Source organism: Empidonax traillii, unplaced genomic scaffold, assembly GCF_003031625.1.
Source record: "Empidonax traillii isolate 1590-97213 ecotype Southwest subspecies unplaced genomic scaffold, ASM303162v1 scaffold159:size1039807, whole genome shotgun sequence".
Lineage (NCBI taxonomy): Eukaryota > Metazoa > Chordata > Aves > Passeriformes > Tyrannidae > Empidonax > Empidonax traillii.
In genome coordinates this window covers 885117-901076 of record NW_020955352.1, presented here as the reverse complement: position 1 = coordinate 901076, position 15960 = coordinate 885117, and the positions used below count along the sequence as shown (strand labels likewise).

Here is a 15960-nt window from a genome sequence, read left to right as displayed (position 1 = left end):
AGCATAGTCAGGTAGCGTTGGATGATCCCCTTTTTAGTTTGTGTCTCTCAGAGGTTTGTAGACAGTTCAGTTCCCGGCTCATTGGCCATTGCTTAGCAAGCTCTCGTAGTTAGTCCTTGTGTTTGTAAATTATTTCTGGTTCTTGATAATGCACTTGTTGCTCTTCTGCAGCCTTCTATTTTGTCATGAGTTTTTCTGAGCAGGTTTCTGGTATGATTGCAGGCAAAATAATTTGAGGCTACTGGTACTGCAAGCACATGCAGCAAGTGCAGCTGTTTGCCTCCAGCAGTGCCCACCTGTACACAGAAGTAGCTCTGTTCCAATAGTCTTCTCCAGGAGACTCCTACATCTCCTGTGCCTGTGTCATTGCAGTGCTCTGAGTACCAAACACACCTGATGTTTCAGTTGTGATAGCTGCTTCTCTGAGGAAGGGTCTCGCACTGTCTCTTGCCTTTGGTCAAAACAGATGCACTCTGGGTGATGTTTTACATTTACATTTAAACGCTTATCTGTCATATATGCATAATAACATTCGGTGTTTATAATGAGAAAAATGACACAGGGCCACGGATGGGCAGTTTGCTGGGTGCTGTGTCTCTCAGAGTGTTGTTTGCAGATAGCGCCTGCACGGACCACCCGCTCTGTTTCACAGGCCAGTGGTGACCCGTGCACCACAGTTTGGGTGATGCTGTTCTAGGGCCTTATCTATGCTAGAAAAAGGAAGACAAATGGTGCATAGTTTATCGTCCCATTGTAAAACTAAATGACATTGTGGAATGGTTTGGGGTTTTTTAATGTCAAGAGCTGATTCTTGCATATGCTGCAGCTGTGCTTCTGCTGCCAGAGGTGAAATAACTGTCCTGATTTCATCTGTGTAGAAACAGATATGTACTTGGAACCACAGAAGACTCCTACCTATATAATGTAATTCCTTTTGGAAGCAAGTATTAGTAGCCCATTTTTCCTTCTTTGGGTGGACTGCTTTAAACCTTTCATATTATTGTGGCTTCCAAGGGGTTTTTCCTTCCAACTTGGTTTGTAGGCAGTGCCCCAAGAAGTAAATAGATAAGAGTATGAAAAATATGAAGATCTTCAAAACCTTGCTGACAAAAGGAAAACCTTGCAATGCATTTCCCTGCTGCCATCTCTACTTAGCTGGGCTAACCCTAGTGATGGAGCAGAGGAGTTTGAGATCATCTGTGGCTCCTTAGAAGAAACGTCAGAATTTAAAACTGAACACCTATTGCTCAAGGCTTATGAGCAGTCATGGAAGCCTGGGGTTTGTTTAGACATCTTAGTGTCAGCTGAGCATTTAGAAGATGCTTTCCCTGTTAAGCCATGCAGTAATCATCTACGGCATGATGCTTGAAGGACTACAATCAGCATTTCTGTCTTAAGGTACATACTACTGTTAAACACTTGTTGCAGGGTTTCTAACACCTCCTGCCTTTTATGCATCTGTCTTTCAAAAGGTGAAAACTTTGGGCCTGATGTGGGCACAGTTTTGTCCTACAGCCCTCTTGATAGGATGAGAAGGAATGGCACTGCTCAGTGTTCCCATCAGAATCGTTGGCAAAAGCATCTGTCAGGAAGGATTTGGTGATGAGTGTTAAGATAACAAGCCACGGAGTTGTTGGGGAGGACAGGCATGGGGCAACTTTTCACTCCTTGTCACCTCTGCTTTTCTCCCAATTCACAAGGTCTACAGAAAAAGGAAAAGCTGTTACTGCTGCTGACCGCTCAACTCTTGCAGAGTTCTTGATCTCTGCAGATGCTGTGCATAATACCTGTGCAGTGGTATTGCTTGGGAAGGGTGAAAGTCCAGAAGATAGGGGTTTATTGTCTTCTATGCTGAGGCTTGCCCAGGTCCCAGTGGCTGCAATCTCCAAAATTAGGTGGTTTGTGTTTGGAGTTAGGATATCATCAATGGGGCCTACTGTGGATAACCCACTGTTTATGCACCCTAAAAATACCACTTTGTCTTCTCTCTGCCGCAGGTTGGATGGGAGGGGAAACAGGACCGAGTGCAGGGCTCAGGGAATGAGAAGGACAGAGGGTGGGTGGAGGATGATCTTCAGGAAATGAGTCTGGCGGCTGGAAGGAGTTTGGCCTCATTTAAAATGGCTGCTGCCGCATTCAAGGGGCCATTTGAAGTGCCTGTTATCCTACTCTCGCTTAAGGCTGTAATTTGAATGAATGTGAAGCCAACAAAAATGTTAGATTCCAGTACAAATCTGTTCTGATTTGGGGATTCATCCGAGTCCCAACAATGCGTAAAGTACTGCAGAATGAGAGGTGATACATTGTGAAAATGTAAGATATGAATTTTATATTTATTACTGACTTGGCAGGGTGCTTTTCACATCACCATTCTGGTACAATTTTGATTAGATTTTTATGCTGAGCATCGGAGAAACACTGCTCGTGTGTACGCAATTCTCTTTCCCTTTTGTGCATCCCTTCTCTGATAAGGAGAACTCTGTGCTGATGAGACAGGGTTGTCAGTCACTGCACTGTAACGATACAGTTCAGACAATGCCAGTAAAAACTTCCTCTGCCAGCGTGGAGGATGTGTGTTGACATGGAGCAGAGTGCCATTAGCAGTGGGAGAACAGGTGAGTTTCTGTGTCCTGCCCAGTTGACCTCTGCAAGAGCTCAGAAGGGTGATGGTGGTTTCCATCATGTTGCTGTGTATGGGGGAACCTGTTCAGTGGTCCTTGGTCCATGTGTTGCTCTCATTTGTCACAAATTGTTGTCTTGTAATGGATTTTGTTTACTCCCAGCATGTGCTGGCTCTGAGCTAGCATTGAAAGCAGATAAAATTTTATCTGCAGATGGAGTGCTGTCTGTTCTCTCTCAGGTACTTGTTTTCTCTAAACGAGAAAGCATCAGGAAAATACCCTTCTCTACAGACTGCCTTACAGAGTCAGAGTTCTGGGGCAGTGGTAAATCTGATGTGTATATTTATAAATAGTAATTTATGCAATCCTTGTCTTTTGTATAGAGCTTTTTACAAGCATCAGTGCATGTATTTTACCTTGCTTTGTGTCAAAACTAGTAGCGTCCCCATTTTATAGCTTTATAAAGAACTGTGTTGTGTGGTTTGAGATGGTGCAGAAAGTCTGCATTAAAACTGGGAACTGAACCCAGACTTCTGGAATTCTCAGTTTGGTGTCCAATACCCAGGAAGAATGAGAGAGAAGGCAGGATGATTTTTGTGCTTATTTAAAAATACATTTACATATTTTTGTGTTGAATCGGCTTCTGGAGATGAGCAGCTTTGATGTGGCATTTTTCATTAGAATAATTGTCTTGAGAAGGAGCTTAAAAGGATAAAAATGTAGTAGTTTCTTTGCATCTTCACCACAAACAGCACTGCAATTGTGCTTCAGGAATGCACTTGGCTTGTGGCATTTGGTGGAACCAAAAGATCTCACTCAGTGTGATACTGGCAGAGCAAAATGTATGAACAGATGATTGCCAGCAAGTTGATTTACCACAATGAGCTTATAAATTGTCATCTGGGCTATAGTAGTTTCACTCTGTGATCCTTCTTCGTTGCAGTAAGTAGTAAAATGTTTGCTTACACGCATCAGGATGTTGCTTGGTTCAGTGTTGCTGTGACTCGGCTGGCAAATGGTAACTTGTTAGTCATAGTAACTCAGTTGCTTATTTCTGTGTTTGCAGCTCTTGAACTGATTTTCATGGGTAGCCATTGTCAATGGAAGGCAAGTGAAAGGAAAAGCCTGGGAGTTAGCTGGTTGTAATCCTTGTCCTCACTGCTCGCCTGGATAGAAGCAGATCTGCTTGCAGAGCTGATGGCGAAAAGAAATGGGAAAAGATTTGTCTGGGTCTGTCGCTGGTCTACTTAAGTAATTCTGTCACCTTCTTTAGAGCTGTGAATTCCTATATTCAAAGTTTTGGCAGCAAATGGACAAAGCTTAAGGGGGTGTTATATGGGTTAGTAGTTTATTCCCTACCCTCCCACAACTGGAAGACTGACTCTTTGCAGAAAAGGTGGAGAGCCTTTTCCTTGTTGAGAGCCAAGCTGCCCTTTTGGGCAGCCACACGTTGACGTTACCAGCAAGTGATATGTGAAGTGTGGCTCCAGCCTACACAAAATCAATCTGTGGTCTGTGCCCAGCCCCCGGGCTGCAGATCTTTTACCTGAGGTCTAAAACCTTAAATAGCCCACATTCATGGCCCACCTCTCCAGGAGGAAGCCTCGCTTTAAGTGTAAAACCACTGTGCACTTCACACTTGCTGATGCAGGGAAGTTGGCATGCAGTAAGCTGGGGTGTGAGTTTATGGCTCCCCAGCTGTTCTTGACTATTTTGTGTGGGCATTTTTCATATGCAGTTAAGGCCTGAGCTGCTGGCTCCAGCAGTGTCAAGTTAAGAGTGGCTGTGGCATGAGCTGGTGTGCAGTGCCTGGTGTGCCGTCTGCTCAGAGCCCCGCTTATCGATCCCTTCCCAGGAAAGGGAACAAGCCCTTGGATAACATTTAGATTTTACAGGAGGCCATGCATGATCAGAGCAGCAGCAGCAGCAAGGTGATGGGGTAGGACCGAGGAGCTGTGAGACCAGTAGGGCTGCACATGCTGCACCAGACACAACTGGGACGTGTCGGGCTTGAGAGTGCCCTGCTTGAGGCAGGAGCATCAGTAATGCAAGTGGAGAGTGCCTGTGTGGGATGGGGGCAGCGTCCTGGAGAGCAGAAGCAAGGGGAGCCCCCAGATCACACTGGCTGCAGGACCCTGCCTCTCCCCTGCCTCTGCTCCAGGCTGGCCTTGGCAGAGCCCACCTGCGGGCAGACGTGCTTGGCGGAGGAAAGAGGGAGCAAGTGCTGCCCGCGGTGGAGCACAAGCTGGCACCTGAGCAGCCTCACCTCTGCCCCGCTGGCTCTCACCGGCCCTTCCTGGCTGCCTGCCGCCTCTCTCCAGCTGCCATCTCTCTGCCCACTGGCAGGAACCCCATCCCCTGCCCGGGCTGGAAGCTGGCAGGAGAAAGGTGGGCTGCAGAGAGGATCAGCTCCCTCGGGCCCCTGATCCATCCCAGCAGAGCAGCGAGCCTCCCCCGGCTCCCCGTGTCAAGCGCGTGTTTAAGCTTGTGCTAGTCTCCTGGACACCTTCCCGGTGAGTTTTCCAGAGAATGACTACAGATGAAATGCAATTAGACACAGATGGACGAGGGGTGGGGGAGGGGTGGGAGATGAGCCGAGTCTGAAAATGGGGGGAGGGGAGCGATTAATTGCGAGGCCGTGAGGCAGGACCGGCATGTGCGAGAGGGATGTGTGCGAGGATCAGAGGTCCCCGCTGGGAAACGCTCGCTGGGCTGGGGCCGGGAACCTGAGGAGGTCTCTGTGCTCTCAACTGCTGCTGCCGCCGCTGTTGTGGTTGTTGGAGAGCCAGAGGGAAGCAGCAGGCGTGTCTCAGGGATGATTAATCATGTATGGCAGCAGCGAGGAAGGAGGACGCGGTGCGCACACGGAGACCAGCACCTCCTCTACCCCTGCGCGCCTTTGGCTCGTTGACAGCAATCTCTTCTGCTCGGAAATCCAGCCCCAGAGGAGGGCAGTCAGAGGGGGGCCGTGTTTCGCCTAAGCCAAGAGAGGGCTCCTTACCCACCCACATCCACTGGGAGCTCTGAGACTTAAGAAACTTAAATCTTCTGGGTCTGGAGAAGAATGAAAAAAATGCTAAAGCAGGGAGTTGAGCTAGTCCAGGTGGGAGGAGCGGCAGACCTGACTGAAGGTTTAATTTGTGAGGAGCATGGAAAAAATAAAAGTGGGTTTCGCAACAGCAGGCTGCAAGTGCTTCCTAGTTGGAAAGGTGGAGACAGGGCACAGAGCAGACCAGATTGTTGCAGGGGTCTCTTAGCCTCCTCTCCCTCCACACCCTGGCACTACCTGGCGGGGGCTTGCAGGGGAAGGGTTTAAACATAATTTGATTTCTCTTCTGGGAAAAGAATCTGTTTTTAAGTCTCCAGGCTTTGACTTTTACTGCTCTAAAGGAAAGCTTAAGAAAAAGAAAACTGCTTTTGTGTGTGTTTGTGATTTTTTGTGAGGTCACATGGTTAAATCAGGACCACTGGCAGGCCTGTAACTTTTAACCAGGTTTCCCAGTCTAATGGTCACTACCTGCAGGGGTCTGCACTCACATCTTCCTCTTGCAATTTCTCCTGCAAGTATCTGAAAAGTGTCCCCTTTTCTCTGCATCCCCCATTAAAGCTAAGGCAGTATTCTTCCCACTATAACTTTCAGTGGATGATGTCAAACTGTTCATACTTTTTCCTGTTAGCCTCAAAAACTCCCTTTGACAGTCTGTAACCCTTCTTACTGGGAGGTTTGCGCTGAAGGAAGGTGTTTGATTGTATTTTCCTGCCTCTTATTTCCCTCTGCTCAAGATTTGCTCAGACGCCGTTAACTACAGCGCTGTCTTCTGTCACTGAGGTGGGATCTGCAAGCTAATTTTTGTAGGGTTGCTTGGACACACTTCTTTTACATTTGTCCCTGAAAGATGGCTAGAGAGTGTTATTTAATGCTTATAAACAACTCCACATTTTCCACGTACCACTTCCTCATGCAATGCAGAGCTGTGGCCAGAATCTGGAATGTGCTAATTTCTTTATTTTCCTCCTTTTTTTTTTTTTCTTAATTTTTCTAAATGTAGCTAAGTAGTATTTCACAAAGCTAAATATCATCACAAAATAAGAGAGGAGTAGGGCATACAAATTGTTCAGAGGCAGGACTGGAATGGGTCCCTCCAGACAGAGTTGCGTTTGTTATGAAACGTGTGCTGCAGAGCTGTGCAAAGCTAGGGTACCGCTGATGAGGTTGGAGGTACCTTTGCAGGGTTGTTTTGGGATCTGTGGATTAAAAAGCAATGTAGTTTTTCAGGCAGAATCAAAACACATTGGTGGCATCAGAAGCTGACAAAACCAAGAGCTGGAATAAATACTTAATGTTCCTCCCTGTGAGACCTCTGCTCACAGCCAGTAGTCATGGAAAACAGGACAAAACAGATGTGGATGCCCGAGCAAGTGAATAGTGCTTCTTTATTCGTTGCTGTTGTGAACCGAGGTGTTTTCCTCTCCTCACCAATTTGCCGAGCTTCCTCTGTGGTGTTGGTGGCCTGGGATGGTAGTGGGAGGAAGGTGCTGGAAGCAGCTGTCATGTTGCACCAGCCCAGCAGGTCTAATTTTGGGATCTGAGCAGTGTAACAAGCTCCTTTGCTTCGGACGTGTGGAGGGATGTCTCTGCCTTGCCTGAAGGGACCATATACCTGTTTTGAATGGATGGACTGAGAGCAGGTAGAGAGAGGGGCAGGAGGGCATCCAAGTGCTTGAGGCCAGTACAACATAGATGTTTCCGTTCGGAGCTCTTCCCGGGGCTTTCTCTAAAGGCGAGCAGCAGAGGATGGGGCAGCTCGTGGTCTGTTGCGCCTTCTGCACCCACCAAGGGCTGATGGGAGCAGGGAGCTCGTACTAAGGCTTACCTTGCAGTGTATGTGATTTGAGAGAAAGGAGGAAAACGAGGGATGAAAGGATGTAAACCAGGGACAAGAGGATGTAATTTGCTCACTCATCTGGCGGATGGGCCGCAAGAGGAGTGTGTTGCTAATTAATGTGAATTATTGATCGCTTTTGGACAGAGGTGATGCTGTGTTGGGGAGCAGCATTCACCTTTGCACTACTGGACCATCCAGGGTCCTTCTCCAGTCCTTTTCCAGTTCGTGGATCATTTTGGCAAGCACTCCAGCTTTGTGTTGCCCTCCAGCATCAGTGCTGCTGGCAGTGGTGAGGTCCTTGGCTCCCTGAGGACTGCAGCTTGTGCGAGTGGGGGTGGGCAGGACTCCCTGTCTCAGTTGGCACCTTCGGGGCCACCTGGTCCTCTCCCCTGCCTGGGGATGCTTTCTGACTGTGTAAGGGGAGCTTTCAGAGGAGCCAGGGGCTGGCTGCCAGGCTGCCTTTAATTCCCCCAGCTGGCAAACAGGAGGCCTGTGTCGGTTGCCGGGGCAATGGCGGGAAGCTGTGTTAGTTTAATGAAGCATTGGGAAGGCTGCTGTTTATTTCAGGGGAGCAGGGGTTCTCTCGTCTGCCAGGATGCTCCCCTGGGGTGGAGGGGTGCCTGCCAAAGGGCTCCTAGGCCAAGGCTGCCATGCTGTCCCCCTTGACTGCCGCCCTCAGCCCTTCCCAGGCTGCAGAGGCCAGCAAGTCAGGCCATTCATTCCTCAGCACAGCATGTCCGCCCGCTCCCCTTCCACCCGAGCCCCGCATTTTCAGTGCCATGCCGTCAAACTTGTCCTCTTCCAAAAGCACCTGCCCTTTCCCTGAGAAGACCCCCCTTGCCCCACTCATGTGTTCAGGACCCATCCTTGCCCCACGCAGGGTGTCTCCCTCCCTGGTGCCGTGGTGGATGCCCCTTCCCCTTCACTGCCTGCCTGGGGTACAGGGCTTACCCGACTGAGGTGTTGAACTTACTCTCTTTATTTAAGCAAATGAAGACTTGAAGCATCAATGTCTTCATAGTAAAGGTGACCTACAAAGGAGGGAGGAGAAGAGTGAAGAGGGGGGAAGGGGGGAAGTGCCTTGCTTATGCCCCTTTTTCAGTGTCTCCTTTTGATTTAAAAGGGACCTAATGGGGGGTTTGGGCTTTTTTATCCTTCCTCCCGTCTTTTCTTCCCAGCTTGTTATTTTGAATACAAAAGGATTTCTGGTCTTGTTTAACCTCTAGGGGGGAGGGGGATTCGATGCACAACTTGAGCACTAATAGGCTTATGACTATTCAGATAAAACTTCATTAACCAATTATTTAAAAAAATAAGCCTTATTCAGACCTGTTAAAAATCAAGAGAGTGTAAATGGGTGTGAACAAACAAATACTAGGTGGAGAGGTTGTCTAAAAGTTCAGTAAGCCATGTCCATTTAATAAAAGGCTAAGAAAAAACCTCAAGCCATGGACCAATGAATTTTCACTACAAAAAAAGGCAAAATAAGACTATTATCTTGCCAAAAAAAAAAAAAAAGGCCTTTTCATATGTGTAAAGATAGATATACTTGGTAAAGCTGTACAAACAGAAATGCACCTGAATTTTTTCCCTCTCTCCCCTCCCCCCCTTTTTTTCTGTTTCCCATTTAAAATGCCATATAAACAAATGGTGTCCTGGATGATGCTTCCTCAGGTGGTGTAGCAGAGCCTCCCCTTGTCCTGCAGGAGCAGCTTTCCGCACCAGCCCTTGCAGGACCAAATACCATCCCCGCCCCCCCCCCCCCCCCCCCCCCCCCCCCCCCCCCCCCCCCCCCCCCCCCCAAGTACAGCAGCACATTATGCGTGCCCGTGCTCGCGGCCAGGGCGGCAGCATCCCGTGGGGGTTTGCAGGTTGCCTGTGCCAGCCGTGCCATGTGGATGGAGCACAAGGAACCAGTCTCTCCGCGTAAAACCCACATCAGCCCAAACTCTCTGACGCCCTGTTGCTACCCTCCCTCTCTGGCCCGTTTCTCGCTGTATGCGCGAGTCTCGCGCCCTGTGGACGGCTGGTAATTAAAAAACCTTGGAGGGGGATATTATTGAGTTAACAGTAGTTATTTGTCAGGCTGCTGGAGAGGGGGGAGAGTGATCTATCCCCAGGGAAAGCTGCACTGACGAGGGGTGGGGGGGAGCAGGAGGGAGGAGGAAGTGGGGGCGAGATTGGCAGGTGACTGCCAGCTCCGAGGAGATGACAGCGGCAGCAGCTCCGCCAGTCCCACTTGAACACTGCACTGCAGGTACTGGGTTAATGGGTGGGAAGTGGTGAAGAAGAATATCAGGGTGGGTGGCTGGAGGGGAGGGTGTTGGCGTGGGGGAGTTGATTTCTGCTAAACGCCAAGATAGAGATGACACTCTCTGTATACATGTAATCATTAGACTTTTCATTCCCAAGAATATTTTCCTTCATATAATTTTTTAAAATGCAGAGAAAGCTTTCCCCAAACCTGACAGTATTCTACCTACAATCACTTCCCCCTTGCCAATATTACCATGCTCTACAAAAACGGTCTGAAATGCTGTACTATTTTTGACCATTTCATTTGGATTATTTGTAGCGAAATTTTAATTCTTAAGGTACTAGGAATAGGTTCCTCAGTCCCACATCATCTCCATGTAGCAAGGCCTTTTTACTGAACGTGAGACTGCATTACAATCTAAACCTCACAATTTTCTTGTTTGATGACACTGACTATCCAACTAGAAAATTCATGTATCCTTGTTTTGCAGGACTGGCAGGTTAGACCTAGGCTGAAGTCCTGATTGACATCTGCAGACAGCATTCTTGCTCATGCTTTCTCTCTCTCTCTGTCTCTCTCTCTCTCTCCTGTGCTCATGCTGTCTCTCTTTTTTCCCCCCTCTTTTCCCTTTTGGAGGGCAAAACATCTGTTTGCAAAGGGCTGAGGACACATGCTGCATAGGGAGATAAAAGCAAAGAGCCCTCATCCCATGTAAGAGTTCACAGATCTGTAACTCGGGGTTGGCAACAGGGTTTGACAAGGGTTGAAATCCTTCTGTCTTTCTCCCTTCTTATATATTTGAGTTTGAAAAACAAAAACAACCGGGGTTATCTCAGATGTGCAATAGTGAGGATTTAGGTGTCAGCTTTGCTATCAGCTTCATTCTTTGTGCACAAAGAGAGAAAGAGGATCACAGACTTGCACCGTAGCTACACAGAGCGATGCCAATGCCTTGGTTTATCACAGTGAAGGAAGCCCATGCCTCTCCCTGCCCACTACAGCAGAGTTAAGCCCCAAGGGCCTTATGCAGGCAGTGCGTCCTTTCCCTCCCTGCAGCAGGAGCCAAGTTTAAGGAACGGGATGAGAGTTCAAGGCACACATATGATTGTAGACCTGCATTGTATAGATAGCAAAGAGGGGAAGCTTCAAAAACGTTCTCATGCTTTTCCTTCTCAGCACCAACAGTCTCCTGTAACGTATTTAGCCATAAAAGTGTGCCTTTTCTCTTTGACCTGCCCTAATTGTGGAAAGGGCCACCACCTATGCCTGTGCACCTGCGGTGTTACAGGTTTTAGTCCAGAGACAAGGTAAGGTGTTCTGAGCTATGATAACAGCTGATGGGCTGGTCCATACATCCAATTTAACCTATGACTCAGGTATCGTACTGGTGTGCTTATCAGAAATGCCTGCAACGAAAGGGGCAAAACTCCCTTTGATTTTCCAGCACTGACATAGGCACGCTGATTTACATTACACGGAGATACATATTTTGACTTCTTGACAAAGAAAATAATGCCCATGATAGCTTCTTGTCAAGCAAGTAATCCTACTAAATGGAAGCATGACCAGCGCCATCCATTTTGAGGTCTCTTCTGCGTGGTAGTTTCCAGAGTCCTGGTGTGGCCAATTTCAGGGAACTGTGTTTTAACCTGGCGACTACCTGCAGACTTCGCTGAGCAGCACTGGGAGCTTTGGGCACTTAGCAGCTTTGAAAGTGACATCATAGGCATCTTAAAAGTACTTTTCAAGCATGCATTGGTTTTAAAGCTTCCAGCTGGCCTTTTGGCCGTATACCTAGATCACACACTGAATTGCTTACCAGGAATGGCAGTTACTTGAATGCAAATAAAAAATTACATGTTTCTCTCCTGCCTTCGTCCTCCCCTTTTCTGCTTTCTGTGTGGAATGAGATCTTGGGGATGCCTTGAGCTGGACCGTGAACTCCCTGGACTGTCAGTTTTGCTAAGGGTAGAAGGGGCTTGCTGTGTAAAGCCCTACCTGCTCTTTGGATACTTATGCTACAACCTGCCATATTTTCACTGTTACTGACGTGCGGCAGCAAGAGTTCAGACGCATGCAGCCTTGCTTAGGGGTAAAAGGGGCTGGGGGAAGACACCAGCAGAAGACACAAACAAAACCGCTAGTTCAGAGCTCACAATTAACATGACTGAGATTTTGAGTAAGTCTCAGGGTAGCAGTAGCGGGTAACACAAAGCCAGCACTGGGAGCTCATTTTAATTTCAACCATCTTGTGCGTGTGTAGTTGGCTGTCTTTGTTTAAAGAACTTGGCCTTCAGGTAGATTTTATTTGGATGGCTTGCTTATCCAAAGAACATTAACGACTTTCCTTGAGGAGTTCCAGCCAGTACCTTTGCACCCCGGTTCTCCTCTAGCCCTGTTTTCTCTTTTCCATAATCTCCCAGTGCCCGGCAGCAAGCCTTTAGGGTACATGCGCAAGCGAAAGGAGCTTGAGTTGGGGAATTAATATTCCTGGAACATAACACCAGCAGCATGCACACGCTGAGGAGAATATTAGAGCTATTAGCGGTGGGAGTTTGGAGTGCATGCAATATCTAGATGGAGAATTCAGTGTGATTAATCTGCCTCTAAGCAGCAGCCTCCGGGCTCTGGGAATTCTGTGGCACGTTTGAAATCAGAACTTTTTTTAATTACCTTTCCGCATCAACAAAACAATTGCAGTTGTGTGAAAATAAGCCCATTCAGTCCCTGCCCTGTCTCTGTTCTTTTTTTTTTTTTTTTTTTTTTTTTCCTTTTTCCTTTTTGGATGAGACATGCTACCAGAGCCCTGAGTATTCATGGTCCCAGCAGCTCTGACAGCACTTCACACAAGTGCAGAGGGACTTAACCTGGGAGACTTGGCCAGCCTCCAACTCAGGTAATTGCATCATGGGCCAAGTTGGAGCAAGCCCATGCTAGTCAGTGTGCATGTGTTAGATTCCTTCCTCTTCCCCACTTCTTTATTCTGCTTCCCAACAAATGCCCATGCCTTCCTCTCTCCCCCATTCCCCTCCTCACCTTCGTGGCGCGTTGGCAGCCATGTTGTCTCCCTGCCCACAGGCAGGTTGAGAGAGATTCCCCGAGAGAGGAGGAGTGGGATAAACGTGGAGGTTTTCTCTCACGCAGTCAGCAGGGTGGAAAAAAAATAGATAAAAAAGATGAAAGGAGTCAGTATAAAAATGGTAGTAAAGTTGTGGCCAACAAGTAGCAAGACTTGCTGAAGGATATGAGATTGGATGGGGTTCTCGCTGCTTGCAATTCATACCTTCTCCCTCCCTCTCACAAGCAGAGGCAGGAGAGTTTATTCCTTCCATTGCAGCCTGGTTTGTTGCTCTACTGGCACAGAGAAGCCATAAAACAACAGGGGAAATCTTTCCTGATGCTGTGGCTCTGCCAAGGCTGGGATGATGCCCCAAGGCACAGGAATTCAGAGTTGATGTGGGAACTGAGGCTTTGGCCATGGAAGAGCTCCCACCTGGAAGAGCATCTTCTGGCCGCCTGTATTTTACGCTGGGAGCACATGGAGACACGAGGGTACAAAAGTTTCCAACAAGTGTCTTGGGCTTCCAGTGCTGCCGCCACCTCAGGCGCTCATGGGGTGCTCCCACTGTCCAGCAGCAGCAAGCTGGGAACGTACTTGCCAGCTGGTTCGTGGCGGGGATCTGGATCGTTTCCTTCTCGCTTCTCGCTCGCTCCACATACAGATTTCCCTCCTGCCGCACTGGCAGGTTGCGGGAAGGGCAGGCTACGATGGCAGTGCTGTTTTCTCCTCCCTTCCAGGTTGGCACAGTGATGGGAATTGCTTTGCAGGTCTCAGTGAGGGCAGGGATGAAGGTTGGAGAGAGGAGCGAACACACTGTGAGGATCACAAGCTGTCTCCTTTTTGGCTCTGCAGTTCCAATAACTTCATAAATATAATGTTGTCTGCAATTAGCACCGTTTAATTTTTTAATTTTTTTTCTTTATTTCACTTGGCTGTGGCTGTGCCCTTGGCTTATTCTTCTAAATTCCTGGCCTTCAGGTATGATTAGCACAGTGCAAGTGTTTGAGCTGCCTTGCTTCAAAAGGTGGAAGAAAATATCCCATTTTAAACACAAATAACAGATTTTTATTTTTGGGGGCTTATTTACTGACATGTTTGAGGTTGTGTTAAATTTTGAGAAATTGATGTTAAACAAATACACCAGCTGAATAAACAAAAAAAAGCCCCAAATCTTACAACTTTCCAGGTCACATTAAGCCAATAGCTACTTAATGAGCCTTTTTTTCCCCTTTTAGGCTTTATTTCAGATATGACCACAGAAGTCTTATATCATCAGCTTTTGCTCCCAGAGCAACAACTGAGGATTGCCTTGTATTGGGAGTACATCAAAGCCTCCTGGCCTTTCTTTCATCTACCCCAGCCTGTCTTCCCCTCCCCAGGGCACCTAAAAATATACTAGGGAATCGAAAACCTCACCCTATTGCCTTGCTTAGGCCTCACACTGTTCCCTTAATTCTGACCTTTAATACCCATTTTACTCGAATTGTAGTTTAGCAGTGGTTTCGGATCCTCGGATGGGGAAAACCCCTCCAAGTGCACGCTGGTTAGCATTACCTCTGCCTGGCCCATGGTTCCCAGACCTCTGCCGCGGAGCTCCGGTCACTCTGTGTGGTCCTGCTTGCCTGGTGGCTCTCAGCGCTGCCTTCCCAGCGTGTCTCCAGCATGATCCGAGGCATCTGCCTGTTTTGGTCCTTACCCTGCAATCCATACCCCCTCCACCCTATCCCCTGGAGCCTCTCCTGTGGCCACTGCCACTGCCCTTGATTTTCACCCCAGCACCTCATTCTGCTCCAGCCCCAGCAGGTCCAGAGAGGCCCCGGCAGGTGGCCAAGGTGCTGCGGGCTGTGGGAGCCTGTGCTGCGTTGGAGGATGGTGCCTGGGCTGGCATTCGCTGTCTGTCCTGCCCAGACCACTTTTAAAAGGTATTTCCATCGTGGTCACAAAGTTTATTTTGGGAAAAAAAACCCAAACCACACACACACACAAAAATCACAACAAAAAAAGAGAGTATATTTTATAAAAGAAAAAAAAGCCATTTTCTTGGCCAGCCATTTCCTGAGTTCCCTTTGTTACTACTGCAGATATGTGTTTGAATAAGAGCCTTTTCCCCTCCCCTCTCCTATTCCTCCCTGTTCTATCCTGCAGTGAAGTCACAATCCGGCGTTTGTGGGCTCTGTGTGATGTCAGAGACTCGGTCTTGTGACTTCACCGGCGGGCTCAAGCAGAAGGTGCAGACGGGGCTTAGAGAAGAGAAAAAAAAAGCCCCCTCCTCTTCCCTCCCCCCCCCACCCCCCCGCTCTCCACCCTCTCGGTTTATAAAACCAGTAGCTGAGATAAATCGGAAGGGGGTGGGGAGAAGCAGCAGGGAAAGCTGAGAAAGATGCCAGAAAGGTACAGTAAATGGGCTTTATCTCTCTCTCCCTCTCCCTGAAAGTTGAGAGTGGAAAATTGCCCTGCAGAGGCCAGCTCTCGCCGACCACGCGCGGCGGCGGTGGCGGCCGTGTGTCTGCGGCGCCCTGTGCGTGTCACCCGCCCCCGCGACGCCGCTGTGCCCACCCGGGGTGCCCGCGGGTGGGGAGGAGGGTGGGCGGTGAGGGCCGGGGGCGGCGGGGGGCAGCTGGAGCCCGGCGTGGCTGGGCACGGGGAGCCGCTCGCCTTGTCCCTTTTCAAAGGCCCCAGCTGTTGGCTGCTCGCTGCAGTCTGGCTCCTGCTCCGAGACCGACATAAATGGGTTATGGGGTTTATGCATATGCGTGTGTGTGTGTGTGTATGTGGGGGGGGTGGCTTCCCCCCCCCCTCCCCCTGAAAGCCTTGTTGATTTTTTTTTTAATTTGTTTTGGATGTGTGTTTATTTTTTTCTCGCTCTGCAGGTTCAGAGTAGCACGGGGGTGGATGGGGAGGGGCCTGCCATTCCACCGTGATGTGTGGGTACATCAGGAGGGAGAAGGGCAAGGCCTCAGGGTCACATTCTCAAGGGCTGTGAGATACGATTTCTTCTTTAATATCTTCTTTTGGGGGTGGGCGTTTTGGTGGCTGTTGTTTTTTTAGCTGACAACTACACAATAGCAATGTGGGTGCACCAGGAAAGAGCAACCTCACAAAAAAAAAAAAAAAAAAAAAAAAAAAAAAAAAAAA

The 15960-nt window shown here is 48.5% G+C and overlaps 1 protein-coding gene across 6 annotated transcripts in view; it reads left to right on the top strand.

Annotated features, from left to right (window-relative positions):
- TCF20 (transcription factor 20) overlaps positions 1 to 15960 on the top strand; it is a 128945-nt gene that overhangs the window by 39522 nt on the left and 73463 nt on the right. Inside the window, exon 1 of one of the 6 annotated variants that reach the window (XM_027885053.1) lies at positions 15061 to 15216. The exons of the other annotated variants lie outside the window; for them this stretch is intronic. The gene's annotated coding sequence lies outside the window, so the exon portion shown is untranslated. Of the gene's footprint in view, positions 1 to 15060; positions 15217 to 15960 lie in introns of those variants that run through there. 6 annotated transcript variants of the gene reach the window in all.